General features: G+C 42.6%; 1 long non-coding RNA gene across 3 annotated transcripts in view; it reads right to left on the bottom strand.

Moving 5' to 3' along the window:
* Nucleotides 1–13,038, bottom strand: part of LOC138763846 (uncharacterized) — a 37,707-nt gene that overhangs the window by 18,006 nt on the left and 6,663 nt on the right. For all 3 annotated transcript variants that reach the window (XR_011357859.1, XR_011357857.1, XR_011357858.1), the window contains exons 3-4: nucleotides 10,147–10,280; nucleotides 9,206–9,339 (exon numbers count right to left, since the gene is read on the bottom strand). This is a non-coding gene — a long non-coding RNA (uncharacterized lncRNA). The remainder of the gene's footprint in view (nucleotides 1–9,205; nucleotides 9,340–10,146; nucleotides 10,281–13,038) is intronic.

The following is a 13,038-nucleotide window of genomic DNA, read 5'->3' as shown; positions in this document are numbered from 1 at the left end:
TTGTATTTTCTCCCTGTAAGATTCCGCAATAAAGGCTGAGCCGCTCTCGTCTCCTCCCTTCATTCCAACCCTGGAACTGGGCCAGCAGCATGTGAAGACATTCCTGTGTTTTAGGTTATTAAAGCCTTTACTCACTCGCTTAGAGTCTGCTTGTGGTTATTGATCACACCACAATTTAATAACCTAAATAACTGCTATGGACAAGGCGGTAAGTGTGGAGAAGCTGGAGACCGATCCCAGGGATCCAGAGGCCTCCATCAAGTTTGAAATATGGCTGCACTGTCTAAAGGCCTACATTAGGTGCAACGAGATCACAGGTGACGTAGATAAGTATGATCTGAAGTCACTGATGCGGAGGAGCTAAACGGACGGACCCCAAAGAGCTCCTCAACACAATCCTGTAAATCAACTGAAAAATTCTGGAAAAAGAGAAAACAAAGCCCAAAAATCATTATAGCATGGGTAAGAAGAATAGACTAGCCCTCTTGAAAACCAAGGAGATCGACAGAGCTGCCGCATGGGAGAGACAGGATGCGGGAAGAGCCCAACATGATGGCGAAGGGCTCAGGGCTAGCAAGTGGTGTCGAGATGGCTAATAAAACTGAGACTCTAGACAAGAGGATCCAAAGGATAATGGAAGGAGTGAGCAAAGTGAAGACTGCGCTTGCCACTCTAACCAACTGTATGGCACCTACTGAAGACAAAATGGAGGACATGGAGGAAAGACTGGAGAAAATTGAAAACAATACAGACATCTGGAAAGTTGAAAGAGAGAGACTGCTGGAGAAACTGGATTCGCAGAAAATTGTAACAGGTGGCAGAATGTAAGTGTTGTGGTGCTAAGGGAAAGGGGAAGACACAAGAATTGGTAGGTATTTTTCGGGAAATAGATCCCGAAGATCCTGGGAATAAATGGGCATGATGAGCCCATTGTAATTGAGAGGGCCCACCAAACCTCCAGTCTCCGAGCAATGCCCACACCCGGTATTGATGAGACTGCATAAATATCAAGATAGGAAGATGATACTCCACGTGGCCTGGGAACATGATAGGCCATTGATAGGTGAAGGGGCGAGGATCAGCTTTTTCCCTGATAGGAGTGCAGCGCTGGTCAAGAAGAGGAAAGAATTCAATGTCATTAAAAGAACTATACATACAAAAAAAAACTGGATATGCCCTATTTTATCCTGTGGCATTACAAATTGACTTCTATGGGGGTGAAAGAAAATATTTAAAAGATCCTTGAGCGGCATTGGAGTTGGTACAGAAAATTAAAGAAAGACCTGAAGGGGAGATGGAAGAGCAAGGACGAAGGGACAAAGAGCATAAAGGATAAGAAAAATAATTAGATAACCTTTTTCTTGACAGTTTTTGTATAATCCAAAGATGGATAACAAAGCAATATAGCACATAATTTAGGGGATGCAACAATAATAGGAGACAAAGACAGTCGATGTAAATAATGTAAATTTATATAATGAGGAGTGGGACAGTGACCTGGCTTGAAGGGGAACATTGGAGCCAGGGGATTAGCTATTAGTGCCAAAATAAAAGGAAGAACATTTAGTATATATAAAGAGAGGATTGATTTTTTTTCTTTTTTGTGTTTTTGTTTCACAGGACCTCCTGTGCAAAGGAAAGAAATACATGAAGTGAGGTATGCACACAGCTGTAAAAGAACATTTGTGGACTTCCAGAGACAGATATGAATAAACACAGATATCAATGAATAAGACATAAAATTCATGAATAATAATATCAGTGGATTGAATAGAAATATCAAAAGAAAGCGAGCTTTGGCACACCTCAAAAAATGACAGACAGATATAGCGATTGTACAGGAAACACATCTCACAAAGTATGAACATACCAAACTAAAAAGAGATTGGATGGGACAAGTAATATCATCTATTCCAGGGCGAGGAGGGTAGCCATTTCAATAAATAAAAATGTTCCAGTGGTGGTGAAGGAGGTAGTAGTGGATCCTAATGGACGATATATAATTGCACACTGTCAGATCTACTGAGGCTTGGTCATTTATGAACCTTTATGCACAAAACACAGATTATGAACTTTTTATACAAAGGGTCTTTTTTAAAATAGCTGGAGGACAAAACAATGTTTTAATTGGAGGAGATTTCAATTTTTGTTTAGATCCTATATTGGATAAATTCACATAGCCAGTAACAAAAACTAAGGCGTCAAAAAGATTTGTTAAGATAGCTCTAGCCGTAGCAAAAAAATGTATTATGTCAACCTGGAAATCAGAAGATAATTTGAAAATACAACAATGGTATATAGAAATGAATAAATGTATTCCATTAGAAAAAATAACATATAGTTTAAGAAATAATATTGAAATATTTGAACAAATATGGGAGTCTTACATGAAACACAATAGCGAAAACCTACCGGGGACATTCACTACCTAAATTAACGAAAGGAGAAGGAAATGAAAAGAATTGACTCAGTGGAATTTCTTGTTTATTTTTATTGAATGACAACATTGTTTGACTGGTTTAATGTATCCTAGATTTTGTACTTTAAATGGATGGGAGGGGGGAGGTAGGGAGGGTGGGATGGGAGGAGGGAGGGGGGGAGAAAATGGCACTGTATATATTTGAAAAGGAAAAAGTATGTATCATGGTTAATGTGGTTTATGGTGTGAAAAATAAAAAATTAAAATTAAAAAAAGCCACACCGGCATATATGAAGGATCTAAACCTAATAGATGCTGAGAGATGGTTACACCCCCAAGCTAGAGACAACTCCTTATACTCAAAACCCCATGATTCTTTCACCAGAATTGACTATTTCCTAATGTCGCCACAGTTGGAATGCAGAATGGTTGAATCAGAGTATTTAGCTAGATTATTATCGGACCATGCACCTTTGGCATTGATGATAATGATGCTGGAAAAACAGGCATCAATATATAAGTGCCAACTAAATTCTATACTGTTGAAAAGAGAAGACTTATGAACATTTATAAGGGAACAAATTAAAGTATTTTGCAAAACTAACTGCCCATCTACTAACAACAGTTTCCTGATATGGGACACATTAAAGGCCTACTTGAGGGGACAGATAATATCATACACTAAAAATGTCAAGAAAAAACATATGGCCAAAATTAACAATCTGGAAAAAGAAAGTACGGCATTAGAGAAAGAATATAAAAAATCTGGTTCAAAAGACAAATACAAAACTTTAATAAATAAAAAACTTAAGTACAATACAAACATACAAAATGAAAAAAGACAATGAAATTGAAGCAAAAATATTATGAATTGGGAGAAAGAGCACACAAAGTTTTGTCTTGGTAGGTAAAGGCAGAGGAAACCTCAAGGACGATCAATACAGTTCAACTGGAGTCAGATAGAATATCTCACGATCCAAAAATAATTAATGATACTTTTAAACAATTCTACACAGAACAATATAAATCAGAATCACCACAGGATCAAACAATAATAGATGACTTGCTGAATGGAATTAAGCTGCTGAGATTGAGCCAAGAGGCCCAGATAAGGTTAGACGCTCCCTTCACTAGGGAGGAAATTGAAAAAGATTTGTTGTTGCCACTCATGGGTATGTTTAATCAAGTTATGGAGGCAAAGACCCTCCAGGTCATCTTTTTAACAGCAATAATTGTGGTGTTACCCAATAAGAATAAGGATCCATTAAAACCTGCATCTTACAGACTCATCTCGCTATTAAATAGAGATTACAAGATAATAGCCAAGGCACTGGCTGAGAGATTGGACCAATTTCTCCCAAAATGAATAAATCCAGATCAAGCAGGTTTTATTAAAAAAGAGACCTTCTGCTGACAACTTGGGAAGATTATTGAATATAATACATCTGGCACAATCCAGAAAAGATCCCAGTGTAGCAGTATCTCTGGATGCAGAAAAGGCCTTTGATAGATTGAAATGGCCATATCTATTTAAAGTAATGGAAATAATTGGGCTGGAACAAATATATATTAATTGGTTAAAAACATTTTATTCTAAACCACAAACAAGGATCATAACAAATGGCCAAATTTTGTCAACATTCTCCTTAAGTAGATCTAGTAGACAGGGTTGTCCACTGTCTCCAGGGCTGTTTGTATTAGATATTAATTAGCAGGATATATTAGGAAGGACCCATACATAAAGGGATTCCAGGTGGGCCAAGCTGAACATCAAATATTCGCAGCTGATGTGGCCCAAACTGCAGGCCCACTCTGGAGGATTACGGCATAATATTTGGATACAAGGTCAATCTGGAAAAAAGTAGGATTATGCCCCTGACTGATTCGGACTATGAAAGAAATAAACAAGCAGCAATCAGGTAGTTTTAAATACCAAGAGATAACAATGGATAGAGATTTTGGAAACTTATATAAAGTCAACTATACCCCTATCCTTGAAAAAATTGAAGACGATTTAAACAGATGGAGAAGCCTGCCCATCACATTGATTTGATGGATAAACTGTATCAAAATGAAGGTGTTGCCAAGATTACAATATTTATTTAAATCCATTCCTATTTGTATACCATGAAAAGTTTTTAAAAATATTAAATGGCAGGCATAAGAACCTTCCTGTGGAATGGCAAAGCCTCCAGGATCTCAATGGAAAACTTGATATGGGATTATAAATTGGGGCTATGATTACCTGATTTTAGGAAATATTACTTAGCAACCCAGTCGAGGTTCTTCACATCTTTAATTAAAGGTGAACCACCAAAATGGGTTTTATAGGATTGCATAGTATGGGGGAGGGGTTGGCAAAAGATTTCACTGACAAAACAAATACCAAATTAATAAATAAAAGAACAGATAACCCCATCCTAAAACAACTGGTAAAAATCTGAAAGGAAATGAATGATTGTATCAGTAAAGAGGTGGAAATATTGCCAAAAGCACCCTTAATACACACGAACTGATGCCTATGAATTTAGGTAACAAAATTCTGGATATTTGGCACCAAAAGGGAATCCAAACTACTAAGGACAGCTATGAGAATAGACAGCTCATGTCCTTCAAATAACTGAAGGATAAATATGATTTGCCTAATGGAACCTTTCACTACTTTCTACAGTTAAGATCCTTCCTTAGGGAAAAATGGGGCCCTACCATGACCCCACCTGAAGGGAACAAGGTGGAAGGGCTACTTCGACTCCCAAATTTATATCCAGAATGTCCTTTGTACTTCAAAGTAAGAGCCCAAAACCGGACTTGCAAAGATTGAGGGAGAGGTGGGAGTCGGACTTGGGAATAATGATTGATGAAGAGTGTGGGCAGATTTATGTAGGGGAAGTGTAATATTGGTGATCAACGCCAGACTAAGATTGGTACATTCTAATTTCTTACACCAATTATATCTCACACCACAAAAATTACATAAAGGAAAACCAGAGCTATTGGAAATGTGCTTCAAATGTGGGTTAGAAATTGGTACCTTTATACACTCCATATAGACCTGCATAAAGGTGAGACCCTTTTGGTTGGAATTATCTAATATATTAATTAGGAATACAGGAACAAACTTCCTGCTGGATCTGGAGCTGTAATACTGGAAAACCTAGAGGACAGGGCAGATCATTAACTAAATTCCAAATTAAATTTATATATATTGCCCTGTCAGCAGCAAAAAAAATACATTGCGATCACCTGGAAGTCCGACTCCCCCTGTTAATCACTCAGTGGACCACGGATATGTACAACTGCAAGCCCAAGGAGAAAATACATATAATTTAAGAAATAATTATGATACTTTTGCCAAAATATGGCAACCTTATCTGGAGCACTTCGGTGTGCAGCTATAGCAACAGCCCACTGTTCGAAAAAGCTAACAAAATACATAAAGACAACAGCAGTGAAGTATCTCAGATTGGAATTAGATTAGAAAGACTGGTGGTACACTGAATTTTTCTTTTTACCATTTTTCTGTTTGTCACTTTAACTGCTTTATTTGTTTCATTTTCAAAGTTTTGGGGGAGGGAAGGAAATTGTAAGTAAGCTGACATAGTGTTTGTATCTGAGAAGTAAATTATACTAAAAGAAAGTGTAAATATGTTAAAAAGAATATTTTTTTCATATGTGATACTATGTTTGTTTTTGGAAAAATTGAATAAAATTTTCCAAAAATAAGTTATGTACGATCTACTCTTCTCAACTGTTGGCCACTGAGCTTATCAAATAATTCGAGACTGTGACAAAAACGATGATGTGATGGACCTACTGCGGCAGCAATATGGTGCCCCCATGAACTCAATGTAGATGCTCGTTACCTTCTGGTCACTCGGTGACAGGCCCCCGGTGAGTCTGTCGATGACTGTGTGAGAGCCATGCGGGAGCTGGGACAAGCCTGTGGGTGTGGAGGTGTAACTGCAGAGTCTACCAAGAGGAACTCATCCACAATGGGTTAGTAGCTGGTTTCTGTTTGAACCACATCCGAGAGCAACTCCTGGAGAAGGCCAATCGGAATCTACAGAAAGACGTGCAACTGGCATGATCACTTGAAGCAGTCCAGAGAAATGCCAAAGCTTATTCCGCTGGCAAAGCGGCCACCAGGTGGGGAGCACAGGCGCCACTACCTTGGGACACAGGGTCCCTAACAGCTGCTGCCACTGGTGAGCACACGAGGTGCAACTATCCGGCCAGTCTATGCACCCGGTCCTAGCATGGCTTGCTCGAACAGCCGGAGGAAGGGACACTACACCAAGGTATGCCAGTCAAAACCTTCCTCCAGCAGCACTGCTTGTGGGCCATGACCAGAATCGCTACCTTGGAACGACTAAATTCCGGCATAATTTCCGGTAGCAGAGAACCGAATAGTGGGAACAGGAGGAAGATGACAACCCCACCACATGCAATCCATGGGGGCAGCCATCATCTGGATCTCCGGGATGGCCATCTTGGCAACAGCCGCTGCCACAATACAACAGCAGTGACTTAGAGAATGAATTGACTCTGGCCTCAATCATTTTGGACCAGAACAGGCCACACTAACTGGCACGATCCATGATTGACATAGAGTTAAATGGTCATGACACGGGTTGCCTTTTCAGCATGGGAAACATTGAAAGTTTCATACACCCGGGCACTGTACAATGCTATTCCCTTGCAGTGTAAAGTAGCATTAGTGTCAAAATCCCAATCCATTGAAATTCGCAGGTGCTGCACAGTGATCCTAACTGTGAAGGGCACAAAGTATAAAAACTTCAAGCTGCTTGTTATGCCCCACTTCTGTGTGTTGGTCATACTGGGACTGGATTTCCAGTGTCAGCTAAAGAGCGTGCTCATGCAGTTTGATGGGCCCCATCCACCCCTCACGGTCCAAAACAACCAATTCCTAGATAGCCCACCCTTTGCTCCAAACACGCCCAATCAGATGTGGGAATGCTGCCTGGACCACCCAACTTGCGACCTGGCCACCCTCTGGGTCCTTCCACCCACTTTTTTCCAAAATCTCACCCCAGACTTCAAAATGGCCGCCATGAAAATTAGGCAATACAGCCCAGGGAAAAAGAGAATTTATAAAAGCAGAAGTAGAGTGACTGCTAGCTGAGGGCATTATAGAGCCCAGTCACAGCTCTATAGTGGTGGTGGTGAAGAGTGGGGACAAGCACCAATGGTCATTGATTACAGCCAGACCATCAACTGGTTCACCTTATTGGATGCTAACCCCCTTCCCCACATAGCTGACATGGTGAACAAGATTGCCCAGTATCAGGTCTTCTCTACCACTGACCTCAAGTTGGCTTATCACCAAACCCCGATCTGCCTTGAGGACCCTACCGTACATGGCATTCAAGGCTGACGGCTGCCTCTACTATGGGTTCCATTTGGCCTCACGAGTAGAGTGTCCATGTTCAGAGGGAGATGGACATGGTGAATGACCATAAGTTGAAAGCAACATTTCTGTATTTGGACAATGTCACCCTCTGCGGCCATAACCAGAAGGAACATGACGTGAACCTGCGGTAGATCCTCACCGTGGTCAAAGCTCTGAACTTGACCTATAACTGGAAAAAATGTGTGTTCTGCGCTTCATGTCTGACGATACTAAGGTATGTGGTGAAGCATGGCATTATTGCCCCTGATCCCGACCACATGTGCCCCCTCTTGGAACTCCCACTGCCCCAAAACCTCAAGGCCTTGAAAAGGTACATGGTGAATACCACCATGTTTTCCCCATTGAAGGAGGCTCAGAAGGCTTTTGAGGGCATCAGAGATGAGATTGCCAAGGGGGCCATGCATGCCATTGATGAATCCATCCCTTTCCAGGTGAAGAGCGATGGCTCCGACTTCGCTCTGGCGGCCATGAACCAAGTGGGCAGGCCCATGGCATTCTTTTCCCAGACCCTCCAGGGCCCCGAACTCAGGCAGTCAGCCATTGAAAAGGAAGCTGACCTTGAGTGGTGAGCATGCTTAGTGCGACATTGTATCAATACATGACCAGGCACACTAGAAGCCACAAATGTCACGCTCACAGCCTATGTTGGCCCTGTGATTAAACAACTAGGAAAAATCCAAATAAAAGGCAGACATAAAGGAAAGAGCGTCATATGCACATTCTTTGTGGTTGACGCCAACGGACCAGCAATTCTAGGCCCGAATAGTTGTCAAAAATTACAGCTAATCTCTGTAAACAATGAGATCAGGGAGAAGAAAATATCCAAGAGGATCAATAGCGACACCCCACTTGAGCAACACCCTCCGATCACAAATAAGGCCGAGCTTATGGACATGTACCCTGAATGCTTTGAAGACACAGTCGGGTGCTTTGGGAAGTTTGAATACCACATTACTATAGACCCAAAATACAAACCAATAATCAATCCTCCACGGAAGGTGCCAATCGAGCTGAAATAAAGGCTAAAGTAAAGCAGGAGCTGGAAGAAATGGAAGAAAAACAAGTAATAGCAAAAGTACTAGAGCCAACTGACTGGGTAAATTCTATAGTAGTAAAAGAAAAACCAAATGGCTGCCTTAGAATATGTCTGGACCCCAAAGACTTAAACCAAGCAATCAAAAGAGGGCACTATCCAATACCAATGCTGGAAGACATCACTTCTGAACTAGCAGGATTCAAAATCTTCAGTAAGCTAGATGCCAAGAATGGGTATTGGAATGTGAAGCTGGATGAAGAATCGACACTGCTCACAACATACAATACTCCATTCGGTCGGTACAAGTTTCTGCACTTACCTTTTGGCCTAAAGGTGTGCCAAGATATCTTCCAGAAAAAGACAGATGAGTCCTGCAGGGGATCCAAAGGTGCTGTTGCCATCGCAGATGACATCCAGATCTTTGGCAAAGATGGGAAAACCCACGATCTCCACCTACGTGAGGTCATAGAGAGAACAAGAGTGGCCAGCATCAAACTCAGTACAGACAAATGCATCATTAAGGTGGAGGAGTGCCAGTTCTTTGGAATGGTATACACTCCTGAAGGGATCAGGCCAAACCCAGAGAAGGTAACAGCCACTGCTGTAATGGAACATCCAAAGGACATAAAGGAACTAAGAAGCTTCCTCGGCCTGGTCCAATATACGAGTTCCTTCACCCCACACATGTCAGACCACACAGCCAACCTCAGAGTTGCTGAAAGAGGATGTGGAGTTTCAGTGGTCACCATTGCATCAGCGAAATTTCAACAAGCTTAAGGAAGTGCTCTGCAGAGAAGTAGAACTGAGCTATTATGACAGAAATAAAACTGTCACATTACAAGTAGATGCTCCCATCGGAGGCCTCGGGGCAAATTTGGTGCAGGAAGGAAAACTGATAGCCTTTGTCTCAAAAGCCCTGACGACAGCAGAGACCCAATAGGCCAATATTGAAAGGGAACTGTTGGCGGTCGTATATGGATGCGGAAAATTCCACATATTCCTCTAAGGGAGACAGTTTGTGGTAGAGAGTGATCATCGCCCGCTGGAACACATCCAGAAAATTAACCTAAGCAAGCACCAGCCAGACTACAGAGGCTACTCCTCTGGCTCCAATGTTATGACTTTATCTTGAAGTATAGGCCAAGGAAGGAAATGGTACTTGCTGATGCTTTGTCACGTCTTTCCCCAAGCTGGATGAAGAATCGACACTGCTCACAACATACAATACTCCATTTGGTCGGTACAAGTTTCTGCACTTACCTTTTGGCCTAAAGGTGTGCCAAGATATCTTCCAGAAAAAGACAGATTAGACCTGCAGGGGATCCAAGGGTGCTGTTTGCATCGCAGATGACATCCAGATCTTTGGCAAAGATGGGAAAACCCACGATCTCCACCTACATGAGGTCATAGAGAGAACAAGAGGGGCCAGCATCAAACTCAGTACATGGAAGACATGGAAATCAATGAAAGACATGGAAATCAAGATACATAACCTCATCAGGGTAACCAGTAACAAACTAAACCAGATTAAAGAAGAAACAGTAAAGGATGAAGAGCTACAGCGCTCTCCCAACAGGTGATACAGGGATGGCCAGAAAGGATAAAACAGGTACAGCCTACAATATGTCAGTATTGGTCTGTCAAGGACGGCATATCCCTAGAGAATGGTGTACTACTGGCAGGGTCTTGGCCGATAATACCAGAGACAATGAAAAAATAAACTCTCCAAAAAATACACCAAGGCCACATGGGAATGGAGAAATGCAAACTTAGAGCAAAGTCAGCAGTTTACTGGATAGGCATGTATAAGGACATCAAAAACATGGTGGTTACATGTCCGGCAAGCCAGAAATACACAAAAAAGAGATGATTCCTGCGGAAATATCCGCCAAGCCATGGCACACAGAGGGAGCAGACCTGTTCACAGAAAACCAAGAATGGTATCTGATTGTGTCCTGCTACTACTTCAAATTCCCCTTCATCAGGAAAGTGAAGGACCTGAAAGCATCGACCATCACTGCTGCAGCACGTGCGCTCTTCACAGAACAGGGGGTACTTGAACAAGTGATATGTGACAATGGGACCCAAATCACATCACGTGAACCCAGAATATGGGTTCACCATCACTACATCATCACCACATTACCCCAAAGGCCATGGATTCATTGAGAGGCATGTACAGACAATTAAATACACTCTCACAAAGTGTTGAGAGACAAAGGAAGATCCCTATCTTGCTCTTCTGTCACTGTGAGCAACACCCTTGAGGGCTGACGTGAAATCCCGGGCAGAGCTTCTGAATGGCAGAAAGTACAAGGCAACCCTGTCAAGCAAAATCCATCCACCAGACAACCAAGAGGAAACAAAAAGAAAGTTGACTAACATACAAGAGGGAAGTCATCAACATTATAATAAAATGCACAAACACTACCAGAACTCTTCAGAGGGCAGCATGTGCATGTTTAAGAGCCAGTGATAAAAACCTGGAGCCCAGCAAAGATTGTTAGTAAAGCTGAGAGATCATTGACAGAATCTGGCAGGCAGCTGAGACGAAAAAGGATCCACATTTGCCCAACACTAGATCTGACATGGAAAGCACTAGAAGCATCAGCAACTTCTAAAATTCCAACAAATTGTGAGGGAATGCGAGGAGAAATCCCAACCACAACACCATAAAGACTGAACAGCAAGCAAAAGGAGAACCAAGGCAAACAACACCACCACCCACAAGCGTACTAACAACACCGAACCAAACAAACGTAACAAGGTCTATGAGGCGGAGAAGCAACATCCTACCACCAGTGCGATTCCCTTAAAAGAATATAGAACTCTTTGGCTTGGCTTCGCGGACGAAGATTTATGGAGGGGGTAAAAAGTCCACGTCAGCTGCAGGCTCGTTTGTGGCTGACCAGTCCGATGCGGGACATAGAACTACAATCGTGTAATTAGAACAATCAATTCTTAATGGCAATTGCAGGTAAAGAAGCAGTAACAATTTATTTTTAATAAATTTTAAATCTTAATAAATCTTTTAATTTTTAATAACTTGTTTAAGAAGGAGGGATATTATATACTGAGGAAACTTGGGACTATTTTACGCTGGAGCATGAACACTGCAAGACTGTAAGAGCCGCATCACACTTGAGTGGTGAGCATGCTCAGTGTGACATTTTACCAGTACATGACCAGTAACTTAATGAGTAAAGAATTGTGCTATCAAACTTTTTAGTGTTTATTAAGACCTCTGATGGTACAACCAGGATACAACAGGGATGCCCTTCTCCCAGTGGCAAGAGGTCCTTCTGGAAGTGCTACATGCCACCAGGTCCCTACTGTGTAGAGCTATGAACGCCACCCCACATGAAAAACTATTCTCCTTCCCCAGGAGGTTGGTGTCAGGAACCACGCTGCTGGTCTGGCTGACAGCCCCAGGGCCGGTGCTACTCTGCAGACATATTAAGGATCCCAGGGCAGCCCCGCTGGTTAAGAAAGTGCACCTTCTACATGCGAGCCCTCAATACACCCACGTGCAGTACCAGGATGGGCGAGAAGACACAGTGTCTGTCCAGGATCTGGTTCACACGGGGGCTCCGTCAGTGGAGGTGCACCCAGGAGCCCCAGCCACCAACCCTTATATCTTGCCGACAAAAGAGTGCTCAAACCCACCACCATTACCCCTCAGGCCTCTGCCCCACCACCCCTGCAACCACGAACTGAATCCCAAACACCCCCATGCACCATCCCCCCCAAACCTGTTCGGACTAATTCAGTTCAGCCCCCGGAGATTCAGCCTGCTATTCAGGTCACTGCCCTTCAGGAGCAGCAATTGGCGAGGCGGTGATCACAGCGGTGGTTAAAGCCACCTGACCGGATGGATCCGTGAACTGTAAAAGACTGTAACGAATGGTAACAATGGATTTTGTTGCACTTCATCCCACCGGACTTTATCTAAAAGAAGGGGTAAATGTGGTGAAACATGGCATTGCATGTACACTGTAGAGGTTAGCCCACTGTAATCTCTTCTCTTTGGCTTGGCTTCGCGGACGAAGATTTATGGAGGGGGTAAAAAGTCCACGTCAGCTGCAGGCTCGTTTGTGGCTGACAAGTCCGATGCGGGACAGGCAGACACGATTGCAGCGGTTGCAAGGGAAA

The sequence above is a fragment of the Narcine bancroftii genome, chromosome 5 (genome assembly GCF_036971445.1).
Source record: "Narcine bancroftii isolate sNarBan1 chromosome 5, sNarBan1.hap1, whole genome shotgun sequence".
In the NCBI taxonomy this organism is placed as follows: Eukaryota; Metazoa; Chordata; class Chondrichthyes; order Torpediniformes; family Narcinidae; genus Narcine; species Narcine bancroftii.
Note: the sequence above shows the minus strand (reverse complement) of the source record. Positions and strands in the feature narration are given on the sequence as shown.